This window comes from Haemaphysalis longicornis, unplaced genomic scaffold, assembly GCF_048455015.1.
Source record: "Haemaphysalis longicornis isolate Haplotype H1 unplaced genomic scaffold, Haemaphysalis longicornis Haplotype H1 scaffold_14, whole genome shotgun sequence".
Lineage (NCBI taxonomy): Eukaryota > Metazoa > Arthropoda > Arachnida > Ixodida > Ixodidae > Haemaphysalis > Haemaphysalis longicornis.
Genome location: NW_027526245.1, coordinates 52,434,564 through 52,460,843, shown reverse-complemented (window position 1 = coordinate 52,460,843; position 26,280 = coordinate 52,434,564). Strand labels below are relative to the sequence as shown.

Below are 26,280 nucleotides of genomic sequence, written 5' to 3'. Positions count from 1 at the left end.
TACCTGCGCCAGCACGGACTCCGCGGCACCATCACCAGGCACGAGTTGCGGCAACATGAGCCCTGGGTCGCTACCGTCACCAGCCAGCACAGGCTGCGCCAGCACAGGCCCTGTGGCACTGCCGACCACTAGCTGTGCCAGCGCAGGCCTGGCAGAAGCACCACCACCTGCCCTCGACACTGGCTGTGAAGAAAGTAGGTGTTGAACGCTTTCTTGCTGTTGGCTCAGAATATTGACAGATGCGTATTTCCCGATTAGATCTCGAATGCCTTACCAATTCGGCTATCTGGGTGCTATGCGTATTTCCCGAGTTAGGCTATACTCGGGAACAAGTTAAGAACGGCAATAGCTCATGTACGGTATCACTCCGCTCAAGCGACAGACCTGGATGTTTTGAAAGGAGATTGCGCTTTTTGAAAGGACATTGCTGTGAATGAGTGATGTCGTCTGCCTTTTCTCACGTAGTTTGTTTGTCGTCGCTGCGGTAGTTTATAAGCATGCTAACTCCGAAAAATCACGGAAACGGCTCGTGCCATGTTCAACAAAACACTCCCAGTAACGCACTACTTGCGCCGCGCGGAGTAACATCTGGCAGCGGTGATGAGGCACAGCGGCAACTTCCGTTGCCGTTCTTAAGTTGTAACCGAGTATAGTGGAACCTATGATTTTGCCCCAGAGTTACATAGTAGGCCTGTGGCGGAAGCCTGTTTTGGTTATTGTGGCAGTTTTCAGTAGCAATGGCCGTGGAGCCATGTCGCATTATGAAGCCTGATGTGGGCAGTGGATTGATTCCTTGCTTGCATAAATAGGATGGCTTTGCATCCTACTTATGCAAGCCACTTCCACATACAAATTTCCTGGAAGCAAGTGAACCTGCGCTTTATTTACTTTTTATCATGGCTTTACCATTAGAACTTCAGGTTGTCCTAACATTTTTTTTTACTGCAGCAGGGACTGGAAGGGCCGAGGATGCGGCAAGATCACAGCCAAAAAAAGGTGTGTTTGTTTATGCCTGGGTTGGCTTTAGGAACAAGCAGGCTTACGCGCACTTCCCCATGGTGTTCTTAAAATGCTAACCATGGAAACAATTTTTTCTGGTTACTTTTGTTGTTGAATGTTAGAATGCATATACAAAATACTGCCAAGCCCACTTATAACTGCCGCAGTTATAACAAAGGCTTGGCTATAACGAACGATTGTATGCACTGGGCCGATGGCAATCAATTTCCGATACAACAAACGAGTGTGAGGGTGAAGCTTGGGTAAAATGAAGGACCCACCCTTGTGTGTCTACAACAGCAGTCCCAGTCGCCACTTCGATGTGTGTTTTATGCCCGCATAGTGTGATATGCACTGCACATCATCACCCTTTCTCAACAGATAGCAGCCAGCAAAAGAAAATGCCAGTGAACAAAAATGTAAACAAAACAGAACACCGCTCTTGGGAATTCCAGGTTTCCGACCCCCCTCCCCTTCTATCCATCCCTGTTTGCCGGGAGCGTGTCAAAAGGAGGAGCATGAGACAGGGAGCATAATAGATTTAATGCGCAGAAACTTCGTGCTGGCACAGTAGCAACACCTGCGAAGCGTGGGTCGTGTCTTCCCCCACCTCCAGCCCGGGGTAGGAGAAAGTGGAAGAACGATTTCAGTCATGGATGAAGGAAAGCTGGGGGCCACTGAATTAGCTAGGCTTGAGAGAACACACTCTTTGTTTCTCCTTACAAGAATTGTTATCGTGCACTGGGCACTGCCATTTTCTAACCATCCATAGTTCTGTTCTGGTGAGCGAGTAGTAAACTTTCCTAAGCACTTTCACTGCTACAGCCAACGCTGAGCAAGTGACGTCTGCCGCTGCGTCAGTGCACCTGCTGTATGCACACAGCGTTTTCCCATGCAGAAAAGGCTTATTATGAACTGCGGATTTAACGAGCGAGTTCAGCATGATGATCGAGTTCATTATAAGTGGGCTCATACACAAATGCTCAAATGTTCCCAGCAATAATGTGTGCTGCATTGCTGAAGGGGTTGTTCCACAGCAGTACATGTAGTGGGAGACGAAATTTAAACATTTCAGCTGTAAAGGCAATTTTGGATGCCGGGGTTGCTGTTTGAAGAAGGGTTTATTCACGGTCAGGGTGTCAACACAGGCTGAGCACAGGATCGAGAAAGCTCGGGGCTCTGTTCACACATGAAGCATCCTCCTTGCTCGTGCTTCCTTCTCCACCTCACTTTTGACATTTGTCAACTATTGGTGCAAATTATATATGCATGGGGGAATACAGTCAAAAATCGCATGTCCCTTAAAAATCTGTTTTGCCTGGCCAGCTAATATTAACCAAGTTCTGCTGACTTCTTAGAAAGGAACAAAAGAGACCTCGTTATGGAAGTAAAGCAATTATGGGCAGTGCATAACATGTAGTCAGGATTTACAACTGAAGCCTATAATCTGATTTTTTACAGCCCTTCGACAAGCTGCTCTAATCCCAGACACCACTGCAGGGACCGTGAGCGATGGGCAGGTAGGCTGATGTAAAGCTCACTTTATTGAGAAGTTTAGCGCATGACTTGCAGTGTATCTTTGTAGAGAAATTCCCGTATAATTGCTTTCATTTCCTACTAATTTCTTTGCAGGTGCACCTTGGTAGGGGCATCTACATCGACTTGGGAACGTGGGAGCGGCTTCTCCTCCTGCCGACTGACGCCGCGTTTTGCAAGCAGCTGGCGGTGCGGATGTGGGGGAATGATGTTCTGAAAGTGCGAAGCTTGACCGGCACCCTCTCAAACAAGGCCATCTCGAAGGGTGGCCTGAAGGTCCACAAAGCGCTCAGCCCGGTCAAGGTGGCAGCATTATCAGGTAAATTTATTAATGCGTGATGCCACTAGCTACTGCTCTAACTATGCCCTACAGCTATAAAACTCCCTCTCACTGAAACAGCGTAATGACGTGGACACTAGGTGTCCAGATGCATTAAATTACACAGGGAAAATGTAGGCGCCAGCTTGACACTTTTGTGCACAGCACTTCGGCCACCACTGCTGTGGTTTCACGATGGCAATGGCTCGGCGTTGTATTTGAGTGAACGATGGAAAGAAAGAAAACAAAGGAGTAGGAGAGTGTGGCGAAATTGTGAGGGGGACGGGCGTTTGTTGAGGTGGCGCGACACGCTCTGAGAGTGTGGGCGGGAGGGCACTTGCCAAGGCTGTTTCCAACACGTGTGTGAAAACTGCCCTCGGCGTGTAGTGGCACCCAAGAAAGCAAACGCAAAACCAGGCATGCATGAAAACAGGCGTCTTGTTCTTTCAAGTTCTGCGTGCTGCACTGTCATCGATCCTTCGGACCCTTCGTCGCCATCCTCGTTGCATCGCTCGTCGAGCCACGTGACATTTGTGTGGTAGTTCAAACACGATTTAGAAAACAAGCTCCATTGTGCCGACGCACAGCAAGATGATCACACAATCATTTTCTGAGACACAGCAACTATGCGCCTCGATCAAGAAGACAGCAGTTCGTGCTGCGCAGAAATTTTGCATTGGGGAGTATCGGCATTTTTTCTTTTTAATTCATTTTTTAATTTGCTGAACTTTTATCGTTGCTGAACTTCACTTAGATTTACGAGCTGGCTTATACTTTTGGGTGGGGAACTTTTATGAGTATGAGTCATGCTCTGTAGTAATTTAACTCATTCCTGCTGGAAAATTGACCGATTTATAGGGGTCCCAGAAAACATTTTTTTTTCTGCAAAAAAAATTGGTTAGGCACTAATTACAGGAACACCAAATGCAGAATATTTAATGCCTTTTCTAATAACACCAGTTTTTTAAATGTTTTCACGCTTCTTAGTTGCAAAAAAATATCAGTCAAAATTTTTGTCAAATTATCGAAGAAAATGAGTGAAAAGAAAATGAGAAAACGAAGAAAATGAAAATCAAGTTGCCGAAGGTGTTGTGTACAACAAACTGTCGACAGTAGAAAAAATTTCGAATATACATTTTGTAGGGAACATTTCAGAAACACGTCCTAGAAAAAATGTTAGCTTGTGCGGAAAAGTTTTCAGATCTAAAAAAAAACATTCACGCATCTCTACGAAATCAATCATGACAAGTGCGCAAAGCACTGGGGATCGTTCTTACCATAAATCACCCGTGGCATTGCCCACTTGCGCATCTAAATGAGTGACAACATGTGTGTACAGTATATACAATTGCAATCCAATCCAATACAATTAAATTTAATCCAATCCAATGCTCCTCGCGCATGTGCAACACTGTGTACTCGGACGCCAAGCCCCGGACAAAGCGAGGTCCTAAGGTGCTTCGCCACTAAAATATCTTAGCACGCGTGGTGCCCGTGCCATGCGGTGAAGCCGAACCTGCGTTTCAAGATGTGCAATTTTGGGGGGTTTCCTGGAAGAATTCTGGTGGTTTGACATTATCAGAGGCACCAATTTGCCCCACATGACGTAAAAACATCTTCTCAATGACTGATTTTCCATTTACAGCCAGCACAGTATTGGGGACAAGCAGACGATGCGGAAAAGCATGCATGTTGAAAATGAAACTGCACGTGGTTGATGCTTTTGACTTTCACTGTCAGTTATCTCTAAAAACATAAACTTGCGGTTTATCATCATCTTCTGACTTGCTATTGTAACCTTGCTTGCAGGAATGAGATGTGATGAGTGAAAATTGTGGCCTGTAAATTTTGGCCGAGTAGCTGTTGCGCGATAAAAAAGATTAGCACTATGAGCCTCCTACATTGCAGCGCATTTAACATTTTTGAAATGAAACAGTACCAAATGTATTGAAGACTCCGTCTGAATAGACATTTCAACTATAAGGAGCAACACTAGACCTAGGCCGGTTTGAAGTGCTCTCCTTGTCGAAACTGATATCTGGCGACTGGGTGTTATCTTCTGACTTGCATTGGAAGTTCTTATCGCAGAAAACGGGTTAGGGTGGGGTGAAATCAGGAGTGGCATGCTTTTTTTGTAGATCTGTAGTTGACGCTGAACTCCATGGCAGGTAGGCTTGAAGTTGAGTAACCGTATAGTAGCAGCAAATATGAATTTCGTGATGCAGAAACGAAACCGAAACTGTTGTTAACTGTTTGAATGGTCCTGTGGTAAGTGGAACTACAACACAACTTAGAACAACATGCACAAAGGCAATAAGAGTGCCTAAAATCGTGAAGTAATTTTGCAAACAGGCACTGCAGTGCCTGTTTGCAAAGTTACTTCACGAAATATCAAGCATGCTTGAAATTTTCAGCCGATTTCAGGGATTATTACTGTCTGACTGCAAACCTGACAATTAAAAATTATCTTTTGAATCACCATTAATGCCCTGATAACACAAACCAAACGCTGATGCAGATTTAGTACGAGCAGCATGCCTTGTGGGGTAGCAGTGACACGCGATGACCACGCCCCTCTTCTGCACTCACGTGATGCGTGTCGAAAATTGCATTTTTGTTGCAAAAAATGAAAACAAAACTGTTTTTGAAAGGGCATTTTCTGATATAAGTCCAAATAGCTTTACTTGTTCCAGGAACGCTATGAAAAGGGGCTTTCAAGATATCATTTAAATTGAATGATTTTGAATAGCCACGGTAAAGTGAAAAGCACTTTATCAGCATAATAGAGAGCACAGCATGCGGAGACGTGCTTAGTTTTATAAAATGGCGCAGTTTAAGGACAGAGTATTAGCAGTATGATTTTCAGTCTTTTTGTGCTGCTTGTCATTGTCTTGCACCATATTTTTTTCTATCGATGCAGATTCCTTCTGGCATTACCTCCAGGTAAAGCTCTGTGATCCAGCAGAAATGCAGAAGCGTCACAAGCTTCTGGCCAGGTATCTTGCGCAGAAGTGTGCGGATCTGCGCCGATGAGAAGGTACATGGGCTTGTTTGCCAATTTGGTTGGTGTGAACGCCAGAGCCAGTGTCTCTACCATTTTATTCCTAAACAATCATTGAGAAAATGGTGGCATTTTGTATGGTTGATGTAATTTGCAATGTAATTTTTGTGCTTCACGAGGTCTGCATTGGTAGTTTTTTAGTCTTTCCATGGCCTTCTGCAGCTATAATTAATTATTGGCAGCTTCTAGCTATTGGTGGTTTTTCACTGGGAATTTAGTAATTTACTATAGGCTTTTTGCAGCTTCTTAAAACTTCGCAGCTTTAGAATGGCACAGATCATCCATAATGCTTTTTAGTTAGGGATGGTGCACTTTTGGACTTTGGCAAGCTGATTCTAATGGCACTTGTACTTGTTTTTTCCAGCCTGGAGCTGCGTTTGCATGAAGAAAGCAAATAAATTTTTTGTGTTCTCTTCAGTTTGTCTGTGCATAGGCTCATGGCATATTTGGGCTGCCTAGCTGTTTACGTACAGTGGATAGCTCGAATACTGTGCATGGCCAGATTAAAAAATACTGATATTTGCTGCAACAGAATTGTTATGAATGCATTGTGTAACAGGTCACGACTGCGAGATGCCAGGAATACATAACACAGCATCAGGACTGTGACAAGACAGGCATGATTCTTGCAGAAGACCATCAGAACTGTGACATACTACAGGATTACTACAGGTCTACGACATACTACAGGATTACTACAGGATTACTATAGGGCTACGACATACTACAGGATCACTACAGGATTACTACAGGACTATGACATACTACAGGATCACTACAGGACTACAACACACAGTGAAACAACAAAATTGCTACAGGAATACTACACACGACAACTGTCAGAATGACGACACAACACGACGACTGTACGACAAGACTACGACGGTACGACTGTACGACACGCAAAAATACGACAAACGACGTACTACAGAAATTTTTCTGTTGTCATTTTCGACTGGGTAGTGGCCGCTATAGCTCAGTGGTAGAGCGCTGGTAGGGGCCGCTATAGCTCAGTGGTAGAGCGCTGGTCTCGTAAACCAGAGGCCGTGAGTTCAATCCTCACTGGCGGAAATCATTTTTTTTGTTGTAAAATAAGCATAAAACGAGCGGAATACGCAACAAGGTATGTGGCAGGGTCCGCTATGGCTCAGTGGTAGAGCGCTGGTCTCGTAAACCAGAGGCCGTGAGTTCAATCCTCACAGGCGGCAGCCATTTTTTTTGTTGTAAAATAAGCATAAAACGAGCGGAATACGCAACAAGGTATGTCGCAGGGTCCGCTATAGCTCAGTGGTAGACCGCTGGGCTCGTAAACCAGAGGCCGACAGTTCAATCCTCACTGGCGGCAATCATTTTTTTTGTTGTAAAATAAGCATAAAACGAGCGGAATACGCAACAAGGTATGTGGCCAGGGGCCGCTATAGCTCAGTGGTAGAGCGCTGGTCTCGTAAACCAGAGGCCGTGAGTTCAATCCTCACTGGCGGCAATCATTTTTTTTTGTAAAATAAGCATAAAACGAGCGGAATACGCAACAAGGTATGTCGCAGGGGCCGCTATAGCTCAGTGGTAGAGCGCTGGTCTCGTAAACCAGAGGCCGTGAGTTCAATCCTCACTGGCGGCAATCATTTTTTTTGTAAAATAAGCATAAAACGAGCGGAATACGCAACAAGGTATGTCGCAGGGGCCGCTATAGCTCAGTGGTAGAGCGCTGGTCTCGTAAACCAGAGGCCGTGAGTTCAATCCTCACTGGCGGCATTCGTTTTTTTTTGTTGTAAAATAAGCATAAAACGAGCGGAATATGTATATGTATGTATGTTTGTGGTTTATTGGCGCAAGGGTTTCTAAGACCAAAGAGCGCCAGAACTATGTTATGTGGTCTTTCAATAGTCATGTTTGTGCTTAAAATATGTATGAAATGAGTATGATACATCTTAAAATACTGTATATATGGGTGTAGAGAGCCCGTCCACTAAAGCATGAAGATGTTCATAATGGTGGCTGAAATGGGTTATGGGTGCAACGTGATGCACCTCGAGCCAAAGAGCATGCGACGGGAGTGGGCCTCCCGTGCGGACAAAGGGAGCATGAGGGCCTCACTCACTGCTCGTAGGCTCCGAGGTCACGCACTGTAAGAGATGAGTTTTAAAAGCTTGATGTCTACAAGATAACTTAAAAGACTTTTGTTTGTAAACATAGGTTCATCTCCTAAAAACAGTGAAGGATGTAGTGGAATGTTGTAGGTATATATTTTCGGGAAATGCCGTTTTCTGGCTTCATTGCAGAATGTGCACTCAATTAATACATGGAGGACGGTGAGTCGTTCCCCACACTTGTTACAAACAGGTGGGAGTGTTCCATTCAAAAGATATGCGTGTGTAGCGTAAGTGTGGCCTATTCGCAGTCTGCAAATGGATACTTCAATGAATCTGTTTTGTTTTTCTGTTGTGTATCTTCCTAGGTTTGGTTTTACTGAGTGGAGCTTGTTGTCTGTGTGTGTGTCCCACATGTGCTGCCAGCATTTACGGATTCCCCTCCGGATTACTGGTTTCAGATCGAGGTGAGGGACCTGCGCTACATCAACACCACTACGTAGGGCCGCCAAAGTGGCGTTCTGGTCAGCAATTTCATTGCCCAGAATGCCACTGTGTCCAGGGATCCAGCAAACAAGTATTTTTAGCTTTGACTTATAGGCAGTTATAAGAGCTTTAAAAAGGCGGTTTAGAATAACGTTTTTTGTGGGCTTAAAGGAATCCAATGCAGTTACTACGCTTAGGGAGTCTGTGTAGATGACTGATTGTTGTATTTTGTTCTGTGTAATGTGATCCACTGTGATTAGAATACCATAGGCTTCTGCTGTAAAGATGCTACAATTTCTGTTCAATGTCCTTGTGCTGGCAAAGTCCGGGCCATGTGCAGCACAGGACACAGAAGAAGAAGACTTGGAAGCATCTGTGTAAAAAGAGGCGCATGGATATCTGTGTTGTAAACTTAAGAAATGCTGTAAAATCAATTCGCGGGGTGCACGACGCTTGTCAATTTGTTTAAAGGATGTGTCACAATGAATAGTTGACATGTCCCAAGGTGGGACTGTATCGGCGATACAGGTTTTTATGCCATCATCTAAAGACACCCCTATCTCCTCTGCAAGGCCTTTGACACGCAAGGCTACAGGGGCAGGGATCGACGGGCGCGCTAAATACAAATGGGCGGATGAGATGTCATTCACAATAGAATTGCATGGGTGATTCGTCATAGACATTGTCCTAATAGCATAGAGGAGTGCTGTATAAGCACGCTGGTGCTCTAGGCACCAGTGGTCGCATTCTACATAAAGACTCTGGATTGGACTTGTCCTGAAGGCTCCAGAGGCAAGGCGAAGGCCCAAATGTAGTACTGGGTCTAACATTTTTAAGGCAGTTTTAGACGCGGACCCGTATGTTACACTTCCATAGTCTATACGTGACCTAACTAAACTCACAAAGAGACGTAGAAGGCAGTCTTTATCAGCACCATAAGACTGATGTGACAACACTTTTAAAATGTTAATGGTTTTTAGGCATTTTTGTTTGAGTTTCTTTAAGTGCTGTACGTATGTTAGTTTTCCGTCAAGTACAACACCTAAAAACTTGTGTTCTTTCTTGACAGCAATCCGTTCTCCGTTCAGTGTGACATCGGGTTCTCGACGAATTCCACGCTGTCTTGTGAATGACACACATGTACTTTTGTGAGGATTCAATTTAAAACCATTTTCTTCCGTCCATTTTGCAAGCCTGTTCACACCTAACTGTATCTGCCTTTCGCATTTGGACTGATTGCATGACCTAAAGCTTATTTGGACGTCGTCAACATACATTGAGTAGGAGATTGAGGGTGGCAACGATTTCCCAAGTGAATTCATTTTAATTATAAACAGAGTACAGCTTAATACTCCACCCTGGGGAACCCCATTTTCTTGTATGTATGTTCTTGATACCACTGTCCCTACTCTTACCCTAAATGTCCGCTCCGACAAATAACTTTCAATAGTGTTTAGCATATGTCCAGACACACCGAATGCCTTGAGATCAAGCAGTATGCCGTAACGCCAAGTTGTATCGTATGCTTTTTCTAAGTCAAAGAAAACAGAAAGACAGTGCTGTTTGTGGATAAAAGCATATTTGACATACGACTCAAAGGCAACTAGCTGGTCAGTTGTGCTTCGACCTGATCGGAAACCAGCCTGACAACTGTCCAGGATGCCGTTATATTCAAGAAAATGAATTAGCCTCTTATTTACCATTTTTTTAAAAACCTTTCCTAAGCAACTTGTCAGAGCTATTGGTCGGTAACTGGCAGGTAGTGAGGCATCTTTCCCCTGTTTTAATACGGCAACTACAACTGCTTCTCTCCAAGCTCTCGGAAAGTATCCCGCCGCCCATATTTTGTTGAACAAGTGCAAGAGTGTTCGGAGAGTTTCTGGGTGCAGATGTTGTATCATTGTGTATGATATACTATCTGCCCCAGGCGCTGAAGCCTTACATGTTCCCAAGGCGACCAAAAGCTCTGTTATGGAAAATTCCGTGTTGTATGGTTCGTCAGATCTTTTGTTATCACGAATCGGTTTCTTCTCCATAGATGTTTTGTGTCGTAAGAAAGCATTCGTGTAATGAGCAGAACTCGATACATATGAAAAGTATTTCGCAAGTGTGTTTGCCTGGTCCTCTAGGGTATCGCCTGTACTGTTGACCAAAGGTAGGGTGTGTGTTTTCCGTCCATTAAACTTTTTAATTCTGTTCCATACTTTGCCTGCATCTGTGTACGAGTTGATAGAAGTCACGAAAGAGCGCCAGCTATCTCTTTTTGCTTGCTGGCGAATGCGTCTTGCTTGTGCTTTTGCACGTTTGAAGGAAATCAAGTTTTGCGTAGTGGGGTACCTGCGAAGGACACCCCACGCCTTATTTTGAGCCTGCCGTGCAAGCCTACACTCTTCATTCCACCACGGCCTCCTAGTGTTAGGTGTGGCACCAGATGTTTGCGGAATTGAGCCCTCGGCAGCATGAAGAATGTGTGCAGTCACCAGTTCACAGGCTTCGTCAATGCCCAAATAGCTTAAGGACGTGTATGAAAGCTGAGATAATTGTTTAAATTTTAACCAATCAGCACCAGATTCCTTAAACTTTTTATGGCAGATGGAACTGTTACGGGCTTTATCAATGCCTTTCAAGATGACAGGGAAGTGGTCGCTCCCATAGGGGTTGTTGTCCACTTCCCATTCAACAGCCGGAAAGAGGACAGAAGAGCCGATCGCCAAGTCTATGTGTGAGTATGTATTGTGTGTAGTGTTGTAGTATGTCGGCTCTTTTTTGTTAAAGAGACAAGCTCCGGATGAGAAGAGGAATTTTTCTATCAAGCGGCCCCGGGAATCTGTGCGTTCAGATCCCCATAGTGGGCTGTGTGCGTTCAGGTCACCTACGAGTAGGAACGGTTCCGGCAGCTCATCTATGAGAGACTCAAATTCAGAGCTAGATAAACGATATTCAGGGGGAATGTATAGTGAGCAAATTGTTGTTAATCTGTTGAAAATAATTGCCCGGATTGCAACCGCTTCTAGGGCGGCACGCAATTGAAGAGATTGGCAAGGGATAGATTTTTGCGTAACTATAGCTACGCCACCAGAGCAGTGCGTGCAGCTATCTCTGTCTCTCCTAAATACTGAGTATTGGTTCAGGAAATTGGTGTGCTTAGGTTTCAAGTGTGTCTCCTGTAAACATAGGATGGCTGATTGCGTTTTGTGTAGGATTTCATATATATCATCTAGGTTTTTAATAAGGCCCCGGCAGTTCCACTGTGTAATTATTTGTGCTACCATAAATGTTTAGGGAGGAGATTTTACCTGGTGTAGATGGGGACTTGGGCTGGATGTATACTATCTATCAGTTCTGACTTGGACCTGTGACACGGGTGGCTGGTGGCTTTTTGCCTCGCCCCGCCATGGTTCGCTGTTCTCTTTCTGCCTTTGGCACTGGCAGAGACGGTGTTACCTCCATGTCATCATCTGAGTGGTGTGACAGTGACGAGATGGAGTCCTTGCGGGCTCCTCCTCGGGATATGTTCGAAGTGGAGGCAGGAGCCCCTGCCGTCCCCGACTGTTTGTTGGACACAGAAGTGGTCGTGGGACCGACCACATCTACGTCCATGGCCGCCTGCAGTCTGGCAGCCGGAAGAGGAGGATTGACGGCAGAGCCGTCACTCCTCACACTCGCAGCTAACACAACACTTGCGGGCGCCACAGGTGTAGTGTCGGATGGTTGGGCTGCCTTGGGCAGCACCTGGGGGGGCTGGGACGGCACCAAGTCTGCTTCGCAGTACTGGGTGGCCGCCGTGACTAGACGCCACTCCGCCCCCCGGCGAGCTGCATCGGCATATCTTTGCGAAAACATTGAGTGTTTCTGTCGTGCTTCTTGATAGGTAATGTTCTGGGTGACCTTCATGTTTATGATTTCTTTCTCGGCTTTGAATTTAGCACATGACCGAGAGTATGCAGCGTGGGGTTGTTCACAGTTGGCACATTTCAATACGTTAGAAGCACAGTTCTCTGAAGGGTCATGATGTCCTGCGCACTTGGCACATGTCAGTTTTCCGCGGCAGGTGGTAGTAATGTGCCCATACCGCTGGCACTTGAAGCAGCGGCGTGGGTTCGGTATGTAAGGTCGTACGTTGCAATGAAGGAAGCCTGCAGTGACAGACTCCGGTAGGACACTTCGGTCAAAAGTTAGGATCACATGTTTCGTTTTTACTTCTTTGCCATCGCGTCTGATCATTATTCTTCTTACCGCAGTAACGCCCTGGTCACGCATGCCCTCGAGGAGGTCAGACTCACTTTCATTGAGCAGGTCCATCTCAGATATGACGCCCTGCGAGCTGTTAAGGCTCCGGTGTGGCGTTACAGCTACTTCAAGGCCAAGTAGGTCGGTCTGGTTCAAGAGACTATCAGATTGTTTTTTAGTAGATAGTTCTACAAGCACGTCCCCCGATGTCAGCTTCTTTGCCTTGTAGTTCGCGCCAACTACACTCTCAATGAACTTGGCAATTAAGAAGACCGACTTGCAGGTAACTGGAGATTCCTTGTTCTTAGATTGTATCACTAAGAAGCGAGGAAAGTTGTCTGGTGTGTTAAATTTCATGTTGGGCAGAGGTTTGAAAATTACATCGGTGCGGGCCCTTTTTGGGGCCCGATCATTTGGAAGAGAGGATTTCGAAAGTACCATGCGGCATAGTATAAAGCAGGGAACTGGGGTACTTTCTTCTTTGACGTTACCCTGATGGTCAAAGAGGTCCCGGAGCTCCCAGCCTGATAGACAGACAGGGAGCCCATCGGCCGGAGCTTGACCAGGGCTCCGACGGCCACCGTTCACGGCTTCTAACCCTTCACCTTTCAACTTCTCGCCACGGTAGGTAACAGCTTAAGTATGGGGGGCTCGGGGTACGCGGTGTCGCCACTCACCGTCACCAAGATTACTCAAGGTGCCCCGTGCAGGGAAAACGAGCGGAATACGCAACAAGATATGTGGCAGGGGCCGCTATAGCTCAGTGGTAGAGCGCTGGTCTCGTAAACCAGAGGCCGTGAGTTCAATCCTTACTGGCGGCATTCGTTTTTTTTTGTCGTAAAATAAAAATAAAACCAGCGGAATACGCAACAAGGTATGTGGCAGGGGCCGCTATAGCTCGGTGGTAGAGCGCTGGTCTCGTAAACCAGAGGGCGTGAGTTCAATCCTCCCTGGAGGCAATCATTTTTTTTGTTGTAAAATAGGCATAAAACGAGCGGAATACGCAACAAGGTATGTCGCAGGGGCCGCTATAGCTCAGTGGTATAGCGCTGGTCTCGTAAACCAGAGGCCGTGAGTTCAATCCTCACTGGCGGCAATCGTTTTTTTTTTGTAAAATAAGCATAAAACGAGCGGAATACGCAACAAGGTATGTCGCAGGGGCCGCTATAGCTCAGTGGTAGAGCGCAGGTCTCGTAAACCAGAGGCCGTGAGTTCAATCCTCACTGGCGGCAATCATTTTTTTTGTTGTAAAATAAGCATAAAACGAGCGGAATACGCAACAAGGTATGTCGCAGGGGCCGCTATAGCTCAGTGGTAGAGCGCTGGTCTCGTAAACCAGAGGCCGTGAGTTCAATCCTCACTGGCGGCAATCATTTTATTTTGTTGTAAAATATGCATTAAACGAGCGGAATACGCAACAAGGTATGTGGCAGGGTCCGCTATGGCTCAGTGGTAGAGCGCTGGTCTCGTAAACCAGAGGCCGTGAGTTCAATCCTCACAGGCGGCAGCCATTTTTTTTGTTGTAAAATAAGCATAAAACGAGCGGAATACGCAACAAGGTATGTCGCAGGGTCCGCTATAGCTCAGTGAGGAACAGCGAGGAGCCGCCGGCGAAAACAACGCAGATACGGCGGCCGTCGTTCAGACCCAAGCCTATCATCCCGATCGACAGGAAACCCCCGGAAACGCCCCCCCAACAGCGCAACGCAGGGGACGGCGCAGCGGCGGGTGGGAGCGCCTAGCCAGCTCGAGACGCGAAAGGTAAGCGCCATGCTCTCAGCCTCTAATTAAAAGACACTGCCTTACGATCTCGCACTGACCGTAGCTACTCTCAACGTCAGGGGATTGGCTGGGAAAAGAAAACAGAGCCAAGTGTACCGACTGTTAACCGAACATGACGTTGACGTGTTAGAGGTTCAGGAAACCAAGGTGCAGGGGGAGTCAGAGACTGAGAGCATGGTGCGGCGTTTCACGTCGAGGTACTTCGCATGTGTTAGTCACGCAGTCGGCACTTCGGCGGGTTGCGTGCTTTTCGTGCGAAAGCTACCGGGCTTAGCTGTCCAAACCGTTATGTCATGTTTGTCGGGGCGATTAGTGGTGAGCGATTTCTCTTTTCGCATTGTCGAGTGGCGTGTGTTGTGCATTTAAGCCCCCAATTCTGGGGACGAGCGTGCCGACTTTTTTAATAGTATCAGGCAGCACCTCACCACTGATAGGCAAATAATACTATTAGGGGATTTTAATTGCGTGTTAACCGCACGTGACAAGACAAGCAAAAGGCCGTTCAAGGACGTCAGCACTGATTTGTTGTCTGAGCACATTGTGGAATTCGGTCTTGAGGATGTTGCCGAATGTTTGGAGGGCGCAAGAAGCGTGCAATACACGCACTTTCAAGGCGCTAGCCACGCCCGACTGGACCGGATTTACATATCGGTGGAAATGGTTCCAATGTGCAGCAACTATAGTGTTTTGCCATTGTCTTTCTCCGATCATTGTCTTGTCGCGTGCAGAATAGGGCACAAAAAACGGCGGAACAATTTTACATGGGAATTGTGGAAGTTAAATGAAACTGTTTTAAAAGACGAAAATTTCAGCAACACAGTAAAGGACCAAATCAGAAAAATCGAACAGGGCAGCCAAAATATGATCTTGGAAATGTGGGAACTAACAAAAGAAGCTTCTAAAATTAAAGCAATTGAACGGGCCAGCTGCATAAGGTTCGAACAAAAAGAAAAGGAAACGTCGCTCCGAGAATTGCTAAAAACTCTGACAGAGCAGGAGGGCAAACAGCCGGGCGTGTACAAAGACGACATCAGGCAAACAAAACAAAAGCTAGAAATAATCGACGAAGAGCGCTTTCACGGAGCGCTTGTACGAGCAAGAGCGGTCCAGGCGATAGCGGGTGAAAGACCTACAAAGAGAGCCTTGGGGCTCGAGAAAGCGCATGCTCGACGGAATCACATAACCGAGATTGACTGGAACGGCGAAACTTCCGGGGATAACAAGCACATCAAGCGTGCCTTTTTTGAGCACTACCAGTCGCTTTTTGCTTACCGCTCTGCCGATATCGAAAGCTTCAGGAGAGACTTCCTCAGCAACATGCCGAAGCTTGACGATGAAACAAAGGAGTGGCTAACAACCAATAACATCGAAAGAAGTTGAAGACGCCATTGATAATTTAAACCCGGGGAAATCGCCAGGCCCGGATGGTTTGAGTGCGGCGTTCTACAAGGAATTTAAGAGTGAAATATCGCCGGTATTAGTGGCTGTTTTCAATGAATCATTTAATTTCAAAACACTGCCACGTTCTTACGGAACTGCTCACACGGTGTTAATCCCCAAAACAGATGATGTCGGAAAACTTAAGCAGGTTACGTCATATAGGCCCATTTCACTTACGAATGTGGACTACAAAATATTTATGAAGATACTAGCAAGTAGGCTCCAGGGAGTGATTCATAAAATTGTTGGCCCTCATCAGACTTGCGGCATACGGGGAAGGTCCATTTGCACCAATATACACAAGGCAAGGTGTGTGCTGGAGTGTTCCGATGCCATGCACCTAGGAGTCGCTGTGCTTCAGCTAGACCTTGAAAAGGCCTTTGACTGTGTATCGCACGATGTATTGTTTTCTATTTTAGACTATATAAACGTCGGTTCTGTTATCAAAGAGGGGGTAGCATTGGCGTACCGGAATTGCACCACGCGGTTAGTTGTGAACAAGGCATTGGGAGCGCCCATTAACGTGCAACGCTCTGTGCGCCAGGGCTGCCCCCTCAGCCCACTTTTGTTTTGCATTTATATTGAAACATTGTGTTTGCGCATACTCAAAGATGTAGAAATTCGAGGGTTCCGAGTGCATGAGGCCGAAGTAAAAGTATTGGCTTATGCAGACGACATTGCGGTATTCTGTGAAAACAAGGAAAGTATTATTAAAGTAGTTGAGATAACAAAACAGTTTAGTACAATCACCGGAAGCCTTGTAAATTGGGGTAAGTGCCTGGGGTTCTGGCATGGAGAATGGCGATCAACCCCTGACACTTTTGCCAACGTAAGCTGGTTAACAACCCCCGTAAAGTACCTTGGAGCCCCACTACAGTGTTATAAAGACAGTGAGCCGTATTGGCACGAACAAACATAGGAGACTCGAGCAAAGGCAGATAAGTGGAGGGGGGCTTATTTATCAACCTTTGCTAGGGCAACAGTGTGCAATCTGTTTTTTGTCAGTAAACTGTGGTACGTGATGCAAGTGCTCCACTGTTCGCGTACAAATGTGCAAAAGCTGCATCGGGTCCTTGCTGTTTTCGTGTGGGCCTCGAATTGGGAGAGGTGCAGCCGCACCAACCTGTTCAGGCGAATCAAAGATGGGGGACTGGGACTGGCGCACCTATTTGTGCGACAGCTTGTAAATAGATTTCTGTTTGTAAGGGATGTAAGCGACCCCTTTCTGAGGACAGTGTGTCAGGTGAGGCTGGGCAGGCTTCTCCCTGACTTTGTTGTAACCACCGGGTATATGCATGGAGGGATTTTTGGTTTTTTCAAAGAAGTCGTTGGAAGTGTTAATTTTTTGAATGCACCTTTTTCAAAAGAATACTTTAGTGCTGTAAAAAGGAAAAATCTGTATCATGATATTGTGGATACCGTGTTCCCTGTGCCAATGTACAGAGCTATGTACTCTGGAGGCCCAGGCCAGGACGTTCTTAAGAGGGTGAAAAGGATGCAAATTCAGCCAGGGGTCAAGTCCTTTTTCTTTAGGCTTTTTCTTTAGGCTGCATACAGGTACATTATTAGTACGAACATATATGCAACAGAGGGGGCTATTTGTACCATGGGGGACAGACTGTTTTAGGTGTAAATTACCAGAGACAATAGACCACGTGTTTTTGCATTGTTGTGAGGGAGTGTACTTATGGGATGTGCTGCAAAGGACACTACGAAAAGACTTTCCCTTAAACCCTCACGGTATACGATTTCTTGCAGTGGACAATGAGGCTGGAGTGCCTTATGATTTAGTAATGGTACTGGGCCTCCATAGCATATGGCGCTCTCGCACTGCAAAACTGTATAATGACATCGATGCACGTTTTGCCCGACAGTATTTTAAAGAGAGTATTGGTCGCTTTGTCGAAATTATTAAGTCTGACGAGGTATTGCCGGTTTGGCTGCCAGAAATAGAGCAGCTGACAAAGATGAGGCTATTTTAACTGACAATGTCAGCCCTTTATTGGCTGGCAGCCTCATTTTTCCTGAGTTCAGTGTTTTACTGTGATCATCTGTAATGTTGTTTTGCGTGTTGTCAAAACCAGGCAATAAAGAAAAAAAAAAAGTCCGCTATAGCTCAGTGGTAGACCGCTGGGCTCGTAAACCAGAGGCCGACAGTTCAATCCTCACTGGCGGCATTATTTTTTTTTTGTTGTAAAATAAGCATAAAACGAGCGGAATACGCAACAAGGTATGTCGCAGGGGCCGCTATAGCTCAGTGGTATAGCGCTGGTCTCGTAAACCAGAGGCCGTGAGTTCAATCCTCACTGGCGGCAATCGTTTTTTTTTTTGTAAAATAAGCATAAAACGAGCGGAATACGCAACAAGGTATGTCGCAGGGGCCGCTATAGCTCAGTGGTAGAGCGCTGGTCTCGTAAGCCAGAGGCCGTGAGTTCAATCCTTACTGGCGGCATTCGTTTTTTTTTGTTGTAAAATAAGCATAAAACGAGCGGAATACGCAACAAGCTATGTGGCAGGGGCCGCTATAGCTCAGTGGTAGAGCGCTGGTTTCGTAAACCAGAGGCCGTGAGTTCAATCCTCACTGGCGGCATTCGTTTTTTTTTGTCGTAAAATAAGAATAAAACGAGCGGAATACGCAACAAGGTACGTGGAAGTGCCGCTATAGCTCGCTGGTAGAGCGCTGGTCTCGTAAACCAGAGGCCGTGAGTTCAATCCTCCCTGGCGGCAATCATTTTTTTTGTTGTAAAATAAGCATAAAACGAGCGGAATACGCAACAAGGTATGTGGCAGGGGCCGCTATAGCTCAGTGGTAGAGCGCTGGTCTCGTAAACCAGAGGCCGTGAGTTCAATCCTCACTGGCGGCATTCGTTTTTTGTTTGTTTTAAAATAAGCATAAAACGAGCGGAATACGCAACAAAGAAGGTGGTAGTGGCCGCTGTAGCTCAGTTGTAGAGCGCTGGTCTCGTAAACCAGAGGCCGTGACTTCAATCCTCACTGGCGGCATTATTTTTTTTTGTTGTAAAATAAGCATAAAACGAGCGGAATACGCAACAGGGTATGTTGCAGGGGCCGCTATAGCTCCGTGGTAGAGCGCTGGTCTCGTAAACCAGAGGCCGTGAGTTCAATCCTCACTGGTGGAAATCATTTTTTTGTTGTAAAATAAGCATAAAACGAGCGGAATACGCAACTATGTATGTGGCAGGGGCCGCTATAGCTCAGTGGTAGAGCGCTGGTCTCGTAAACCAGAGGCCGTGAGTTCAATCCTCACTGGCGGCATTCATTTTTTTTGTTGTAAAATAAGCATAAAACGAGCAGAATACGCAACAAGGTATGTCGCAGGGGCCGCTATAGCTCAGTCGATTCCACTTCCGGCTGCCAAGCTGTGAAGGTGCGGAAAGGATGAGCTCCGATAGCTCGTTATCGGCGGCCGCCGGCCGCGGTTTATCTGTTTCTTAGGACGAATACCGTGTTTTACTGCCTCCGCTGCTAACTGGAAATGCTGCGCTTAACACTGTGTTTTTGCACTGTGATGTGTCCGGGCGGCCATACCGCATCAACGACTTCGAAGACGAAATGGAACGACTGGGAGTGATCCAGGATGTGGCGTCGATTGGCGCCTATCAAATGAACCATGTGTGGGCTGTGTCGACGCACTCCGCGGCAGCCAAGCACCGCCTAGTTGCTGCGAAAGAACTTCGTATCAAGGGCAAGAAATGTCTCGTGCTCGACCCCAACGATGGCGAAATTCGCATCAAGATCCACTGGCTGCCCTACCAGCTTAGCGATGACGTCGTGCGGAAGGCCCTCGAGCCTTTCGGAAAAGTTGACCGCATCACAAGAGAGACTTGGCCAACAAGCAAGTTCAAGGGAGCCCAAACGTCGATAAGGTCAGTAACCATAACCTTGAAGAATGGGTACACGACCGAAACATTGCCGCATGAGCTGCGTATCCAGGGAGGCAATGCCCTTGTGATAGTGCCCGGACGATCGCCTTTGTGCCTGAGGTGCAAGAGGAATGGGCATATCAGAAAGAACTGCCGCATACCGCGGTGCTCCGAATGCCGGAGGTTCGGGCATGAGGCTCCGGATTGCCGGAAGACCTACGCGATGGTCACGGGAGGCAAGAGTGAGGAGGAAGACACAGAAGCAGTTATGGATGAGGAAGAAGCTGAGGAGGCAGCGGCCTCCCCCCCACTGCACGAAGACCAGCCGACGTTGGAGACAACGCAAAGCCCGCCTGTAGCTTCGCCACCTCCTGAGGTGTCAATGGAGGCGCCTCGGAAACCCGGAGAATATGGTGAGCCCGAAAAAACCCCGCAAAACGAACTTTCTGTCAGCATGCCGACTACGTCGACCACAAAAGACAGCGTGATAGGCGTAGAGCCGCAATATGAAGTCTCGCGAGAACAGGCGAAGGAAACTGCGCTGTCAGGAAGGGAAGCGGAGGAAGTGACTGAATTTCCAGCCTTGTCGCCGATTGAACCAGAAGCAGAAGATGAACTAAATGAGGCGTCAGGAAGGAAAACCGCTCATGTAAAGAATAAGTGGAACGCGCCCACTAAAAGAAGGGCTCGCTTTAACCCCGCGCCACGCGTACCCATAGAAATACGACGTCGAAAGCGTTCCGTTTAACCGGGCAACGTAACTAGGCGCCCCATTCGCAAATAGAAAGAAAAGAAAAAGAATCTTTATTTTTTGCAAATGCCCTTCCTAAAACTCGCAACCTTCAACTGCCTAAGCCTTGTAGGCCGTATGCGCAAGCAGTGGCTCTTAAACCAGCTTTTGCAGGAAGGAATCGACATAGCATTCCTTCAAGAAACAAAATTAGCCTCAAACGAGCAGCTAGATAGCGCGGCTCGATTCTTTCGCAATCGCTTTCACTGTCACTTCTCGCCCGCGTGCGGGCGCAGCGCAGGAAGTGCAATCATGATAAGGAAAAGGCCGGCTTTAACCGTGCATCCTGAATATGAAAGGGATCACAGCGGGCGTGTTTGCAGTGTCGATTTAATACTTCGTGGCGAGCAATACAGGCTTATCTCAATCCATGCACCAAATGACCCGCCGCAACGAACAGAATATTTCACGAAGCTCAGGCAGTATCTTGACACCCCATGCCGCACCGTTCTCGCAGGTGACTTCAACTGCGAACTGCAGGCGCGTGACTGCTCAAAAAGAAGGCCAGCTGACCCCAGTTTGAAGGAGTTGCAAAAGCTCTTACGCGATTTTGACTTGCAGGACGTAGCAGATGGCACACCAGCCCTCGCCCCTGCATTCACGCACTGGCAGGGGGACTGCCATGCGCGACTAGATCGCGTGTACGTATCTAGTGAGCTTATGTGCATGAACGTCTCCTCCCGAGTAACGCCAGTGGCGTTCTCTGACCACGGCTTTGTCACTGTCACGTTTGAGAACGGCGACCACCGAAGGACCAAGCAAACTGCCAAACCTTCTTGGCAATTATGGAAACTTAACGAAAGCCTTTTAGACGAGGAGGATGTGGTCTCAGGGATCAAAGCTATAATCACGCAGGTACGCGAGCGGGGCGGGGTAAACGCCATAGCGTGGGAAGAAGTGAAAGAAGAGTGCAAATTGTTTCTTGTGGCGAAAGGGCAGGAAAAAGCGGCTCTAAAAAGGGAAAGAAAAAACGTTTTAATGCGCACGCTTCGAAGTCTCATTGAAGCGGAAAATTCCGAACCGGGAAAGTTTATGACAGATATTAGAGAATGCAAAGGACAGCTCCTATCAATTTTGGAAGCCGACTATAAAGGCGCTATGATTCGTTGTCGACTCGAAGCACAACAGAGGGACGAGGAACCGATCAAGATTTTTAGAACGAAAGAAAGGCAACATGCTGCACGAAACAGAATAGAGGCGGTGCAAGATGGCGACGACACTCTTACCAGCCAAGACGACTTTGTAAGGGCGTTCACAGGGATGTACAAAAGTCTGTTCGAAGAGAAAGATGGCGTACACAGTCGGGGGTGCGCGTTTAATTATGCTGATCTGTTGCCAAAGGTCAGCGATGATATTAGAGAGGAAACAAATGAAAGCATTTCCGAGTCTGAAGTTGAATGGGCCATTAAAAAGCTGAAGCCTAGGAAAACGCCCGGTATCGACGGCCTAGGAAGTGCATTCTACAAGAAGTTTGCATCGGATTTGGTACCAATTCTTTGTTCCGTGTACGAAAACATACTGAAGCGGGATCTGATGCCTCCCTCCATGAGGCAAGGCCTGACGGTCCTAATCCCAAAAAAGCACTCCAACCGTGTCCCGACCCCGGGTGACTTTCGCCCCATCAGCCTTCTGACGACTGATTACAAATTGCTGGCAAAAATTATGGCGAAGCGACTCGACGTAGCGCTCAGTGAGGTCATAGGGGGCCACCAAGCATATGGTATCGAAGGGCGGCGCTTCTCGGATAATCTGCACACAATGCGCGTGCTGTGTGAAACAACATCGGTACACGGCGACAAGGCCGCGGTGCTAAAGGTGGATTTAAGTAAGACCTTCGACCGTGTTGATCACGAATTTCTTTTTGGGCTGCTTAAAGCTTGCAACATCGGGGAACGTCTTCTGAAGTACATCGCCATTTGCTATAGGGAGGTGTCAACGCGCCTTGTCATCAACGGACAAACAACGGACAAGATACTCGTCAACAGGTCGGTGCGACAAGGATGTCCGCTGTCACCGATACTTTTCGCACTTTACCTTGAACCTCTCTGTCGTTCCATTCTGAACGACAATACTGTCGATGGCGTCAGCCTGGCAGACGAGACCGTGAAAGTGCTCGCCTATGCTGATGATCTGACCCTCGTGTGTGCTTCCAAAGGGGAGATGCGCAAAGCGGTGCAACATCTGTCGGAATTCTGCAATGTGTCTGGTGCAAAAGTGAATCGTGTGCATGGTTGGGTGATTGGGACGCCAAGCCAACGAGCTTCTTGGACATGCAGTGGTCTGAGCAAGTCGGCATGTATCTCGGCGTTTGTTTTGATACCACCCATTTTCAAAATGGACAAAACACCATCAGTCTAAACGGACTAGCAGCAAAGGTGCGTGCGTGGCATGGGAGAACCATACCACTTGGAAATCGTGCGTTTGTGGGCAACACAGTTTTCTTTCCTGCTGTTTGGTATGCTGCTCAAGTGATGCCATGCCTACCAGCCGATGTGAATCGAGTGCATAGATTCTTTGCCACGTTTATTTGGGAGTCTCGTTTTGAACGAATGAGGAGGAGTAACCTGTTTCTAAGTTTAGCCAAAGGTGGCCTGGGATTGGTCAATGTTGAGGTAAAGCTCAAAGTTCAGAGGTACCTTTTTTTTCGCAGGCAGAATAGGCCTCTAATGTTGAACTCATTTGCTAAGCTGGGCTGTGGGTTTTTGAGAGACTGGCTTGAAGATGCTGGTGTAGGACCAAGGTCACGAGTGCTAAAGTTTTACAGGGAGCTGGAAGAGGCGGTCCGGTTTTTCGAAGAGAGGTTCTCACGGGACTACTTAATGGAAGGGAAAAGAAAATCACTGTACTGGGACACGATTGACATGCTTTTTCCAGCTGCGCTGTACCGGTCACGAATGGATAGTACATTAGTGTCAGACGTCTTGAAACGATTACCACTGCTTCCTGTTAAGGTCGCCGTCAAGGATTTTTTTATCAGGTTTCGCGTGGAAGTTCTGCCGGTAAAGCCATGGCTGGCAAACAAAGGTTTATTTGTTCCGTGGTCAACCAACTGTGATCTCTGCCCTTACCCAGAGTCCCTTCAGCACGTGTTCCTCTTTTGCACGAACGCAGCGCATTTCTGGCATGAGGTCAGATCAGCATTTGGAATTTCTCTGTATCCAACTTGGAAAGATGTGAAGTTTCTCTCAAGTGAGGAATTCCGAAATGACAAATGTGTGGAAATTGTCCTGCTGTTGGGATTGTATGCAATTTGGCGGTCTCGCACGGATCACGTCCTTTGTTTGGAGGGAGCAAAGTCCGCGTGGATGCATTTTTGTGACGCGTTTGCCTACACCAGCTCTCTGTTAAAAAGTGCAGACGACGAGCTATCCAGCAAGTGGAAAGTAATGGAGGCGCAATTGCACAGACGCGTCCATCCGTGATTTCAAGATGAACCAGTGTATCTGTGTGTTGCACTTCGCTGAGTGTACTCTGTTATGTCAACGGTCTCTGATGTATAAAGGCAAATACTGCCTTTTTACTATGTACATAGCACCCGATTTTAAATAAAGCTTCAAAAAAAAAGCCGGTATAGCTCAGTGGTAGAGCGCTGGTCTCGTAAACCAGAGGCCGTGAGTTCAATCCTCACTGGCGGCAATAGTTTTTTGTTTGTTGTAAAAAAGGCATAAAACAAGGGGAATACGGAACAACGCAAGTCGTCGGGGCCGCTATAGCTCAGTGGATTCTGTTTCCGGCCGCTGCGCAGTGCGAACGCAGGATGGCGAGCTCCGTGAAAGGAGCGGTTTTGGCGGGCCCTGCGGCCCGCGGTAACAGGTCAACGGAAGTGAACAGTGTTTCCCAGGATTACGAAGTTATTCTGCCCCACCTACCTTCAGGACCAACTGCCCTCAATACGATTTTTGTGCACGCTGACGTAAAAGCCAGGCCCTACAAAGTGGAAGATTTTCGCGACATGCTGGTTCGTCTGGAACTGCTCCCCGAGGTTATCGCCTTGGGGGCGTACCAGATGAACCATGTGTGGGCGGTAACATTCAAGGACGCTGACGGAGCAAAGAAGTTGGTCGCCGCTGGTGAAGTGCAGGTCAAGGGGCGTCGATGCGTCGTCATCGACCCGCGTAACCAGGAAGTCCGTTTGAAGCTCCATTGGGTTCTCCACTTCGTCCCCGACGACGAAATACGAGCTGCCCTGGGGCCATACGGCAAGGTCACTGACGTGACCAGAGACCGCTGGCGTGTCCAAGGCTGCACGGCACAGTCGTCGACTACACGCTTGGTCACCCTAAGGTTGAAAGCAGGCGTCAGCGCCGACGACCTCCCGCAACAACTATGTGTGGCAGGGGAGCAAGCCCTCGTCGTGGTTCCCGGCCGGGTTCCAGTCTTCCTGCGCTGCCAACGGAGCGGCCACATTCGGCGTGAGTGCCGAGTGCCGCGGTGTGCTAGCGGCAGGCGCTTTGGCCGCGACGAGAGTGAGTGTGTGCGGACTTATGCCAATTTGACTGGACCGACGAAAGGTGACTGTGAGGCGAAATACATAATGGATGCCGCCGACGCCGAGGACGCCGCGAAAGGAGAGGACATCGTGCCTTCCCGAGAGGTTACGTCCCCTGAGCCTACCTCCGCAGTGAAGCCCCTGTCTCGAACGCCGAGGTAACAGTGCCTAACGATGCCGACAGAGAGGCTACAGCCAGCCTCCCGGTGCCCGAAGCGGTCAGCTCATCTGACAAGCAACATGAAGGTGAGCTTACGGGGTGGGGGGGGGGAGCTTCAGCTTCGGAGCAGTACGAGGCAATGGAGGAAGGTGCGGTGGAAAACGGGGCTGCAGCGGTGAAGCGTGCACGCGAGCAGTGTGAGGAGGAAGGAACTTTCTTTGCGACGAATGAAGAACCGCCACCGAAAGCAGCAGTAGGAGGACGGCGCTCTTCACTTAAACCAAAGCCCAACATAACGCTGGAGAGGAAACCGCCGGGGCAAAGGCCCCCGTAGCAGCACGGACTGGGCCGAGAATGGTGTGTGAGTTGATTAAGGTGGTTTTCCGCGTATGCTAGACGCAGAAGTAGTGGTGCATCTTATTCATCGTACTAGCCTTTCTTCGGCTCCTTTGGTGTATAAAACCCGCCACTCTGTTCTGTTGACCCGTTAATCTTTTATGGCTGCGAAACTAAAAAATGCTCTAAAAATAGCCACTTTAAATGTGAGGGGCTTGGCGTCAAAAAGACGCCAGTATCAGCTTAGCCGCATTTTGCTCGAAAACGATATCGACATAATCGCAGTGCAGGAAACGAAGGTAGAAAGTGAGCAACAGACCAACGCCGCCTGTATAGACAGTGCCTAACGCGTGAGCGAAAAATGGCCAAACAGCCACTCTCCTGTTGCTCTCTCCTACCCTTCCCCGCTCCGTAGCCTTCCAGCGTGCTTTTGTGTCCGCCAGCCAGCGCCGCTTCTCGGAAACTATGCAAAATAGTGGAAAGTTCGTTAAGCGTTCCCGGTGCGGCGCTCCTACGCCTTCTTGTTTGTCACCATGCCTGTCTGTCTTGGTCTGTCACTGATAAAACTTCCTTTGTCACGAAGCAAAATCCCTTGCGCTGCCGCAGGCTGATGCCGGCTTTGCGCGCTTATCTACTCGGATCACAAACCCTGAAATTTTCTGAGTGGGGCATCCCACCTCT

The 26,280-nt window shown here is 47.7% G+C and overlaps 20 non-coding genes across 20 annotated transcripts; all 20 read left to right on the top strand.

The window, feature by feature from the left end:
* Positions 1-6,914: 6,914 nt before the first annotated feature.
* Positions 6,915-6,986, top strand: Trnat-cgu (transfer RNA threonine (anticodon CGU)). Its single transcript has one exon. It is a non-coding gene; the product is annotated as a tRNA-Thr (tRNA).
* Positions 6,987-7,051: 65 nt separating this feature from the next.
* Positions 7,052-7,123, top strand: Trnat-cgu (transfer RNA threonine (anticodon CGU)). The gene has a single exon. It is a non-coding gene; the product is annotated as a tRNA-Thr (tRNA).
* A 203-nt stretch (positions 7,124-7,326) lies between these two features.
* On the top strand, positions 7,327-7,398 carry Trnat-cgu (transfer RNA threonine (anticodon CGU)). The gene has a single exon. It is a non-coding gene; the product is annotated as a tRNA-Thr (tRNA).
* Positions 7,399-7,461: 63 nt separating this feature from the next.
* Positions 7,462-7,533, top strand: Trnat-cgu (transfer RNA threonine (anticodon CGU)). The gene has a single exon. It is a non-coding gene; the product is annotated as a tRNA-Thr (tRNA).
* A 62-nt stretch (positions 7,534-7,595) lies between these two features.
* On the top strand, positions 7,596-7,667 carry Trnat-cgu (transfer RNA threonine (anticodon CGU)). The gene has a single exon. It is a non-coding gene; the product is annotated as a tRNA-Thr (tRNA).
* A 5,800-nt stretch (positions 7,668-13,467) lies between these two features.
* On the top strand, positions 13,468-13,539 carry Trnat-cgu (transfer RNA threonine (anticodon CGU)). The gene has a single exon. It is a non-coding gene; the product is annotated as a tRNA-Thr (tRNA).
* Positions 13,540-13,605: 66 nt separating this feature from the next.
* Trnat-cgu (transfer RNA threonine (anticodon CGU)) lies at positions 13,606-13,677 on the top strand. The gene has a single exon. It is a non-coding gene; the product is annotated as a tRNA-Thr (tRNA).
* Positions 13,678-13,742: 65 nt separating this feature from the next.
* On the top strand, positions 13,743-13,814 carry Trnat-cgu (transfer RNA threonine (anticodon CGU)). Its single transcript has one exon. It is a non-coding gene; the product is annotated as a tRNA-Thr (tRNA).
* Positions 13,815-13,878: 64 nt separating this feature from the next.
* Trnat-cgu (transfer RNA threonine (anticodon CGU)) lies at positions 13,879-13,950 on the top strand. Its single transcript has one exon. It is a non-coding gene; the product is annotated as a tRNA-Thr (tRNA).
* A 65-nt stretch (positions 13,951-14,015) lies between these two features.
* On the top strand, positions 14,016-14,087 carry Trnat-cgu (transfer RNA threonine (anticodon CGU)). Its single transcript has one exon. It is a non-coding gene; the product is annotated as a tRNA-Thr (tRNA).
* Positions 14,088-14,153: 66 nt separating this feature from the next.
* On the top strand, positions 14,154-14,225 carry Trnat-cgu (transfer RNA threonine (anticodon CGU)). The gene has a single exon. It is a non-coding gene; the product is annotated as a tRNA-Thr (tRNA).
* Positions 14,226-18,183: 3,958 nt separating this feature from the next.
* On the top strand, positions 18,184-18,255 carry Trnat-cgu (transfer RNA threonine (anticodon CGU)). Its single transcript has one exon. It is a non-coding gene; the product is annotated as a tRNA-Thr (tRNA).
* Positions 18,256-18,320: 65 nt separating this feature from the next.
* Positions 18,321-18,392, top strand: Trnat-cgu (transfer RNA threonine (anticodon CGU)). The gene has a single exon. It is a non-coding gene; the product is annotated as a tRNA-Thr (tRNA).
* A 66-nt stretch (positions 18,393-18,458) lies between these two features.
* Positions 18,459-18,530, top strand: Trnat-cgu (transfer RNA threonine (anticodon CGU)). Its single transcript has one exon. It is a non-coding gene; the product is annotated as a tRNA-Thr (tRNA).
* Positions 18,531-18,595: 65 nt separating this feature from the next.
* Trnat-cgu (transfer RNA threonine (anticodon CGU)) lies at positions 18,596-18,667 on the top strand. The gene has a single exon. It is a non-coding gene; the product is annotated as a tRNA-Thr (tRNA).
* Positions 18,668-18,732: 65 nt separating this feature from the next.
* Trnat-cgu (transfer RNA threonine (anticodon CGU)) lies at positions 18,733-18,804 on the top strand. Its single transcript has one exon. It is a non-coding gene; the product is annotated as a tRNA-Thr (tRNA).
* Positions 18,805-18,871: 67 nt separating this feature from the next.
* Positions 18,872-18,943, top strand: Trnat-cgu (transfer RNA threonine (anticodon CGU)). Its single transcript has one exon. It is a non-coding gene; the product is annotated as a tRNA-Thr (tRNA).
* A 65-nt stretch (positions 18,944-19,008) lies between these two features.
* On the top strand, positions 19,009-19,080 carry Trnat-cgu (transfer RNA threonine (anticodon CGU)). Its single transcript has one exon. It is a non-coding gene; the product is annotated as a tRNA-Thr (tRNA).
* Positions 19,081-19,144: 64 nt separating this feature from the next.
* Trnat-cgu (transfer RNA threonine (anticodon CGU)) lies at positions 19,145-19,216 on the top strand. Its single transcript has one exon. It is a non-coding gene; the product is annotated as a tRNA-Thr (tRNA).
* A 4,962-nt stretch (positions 19,217-24,178) lies between these two features.
* Positions 24,179-24,250, top strand: Trnat-cgu (transfer RNA threonine (anticodon CGU)). Its single transcript has one exon. It is a non-coding gene; the product is annotated as a tRNA-Thr (tRNA).
* Positions 24,251-26,280: the final 2,030 nt, after the last annotated feature.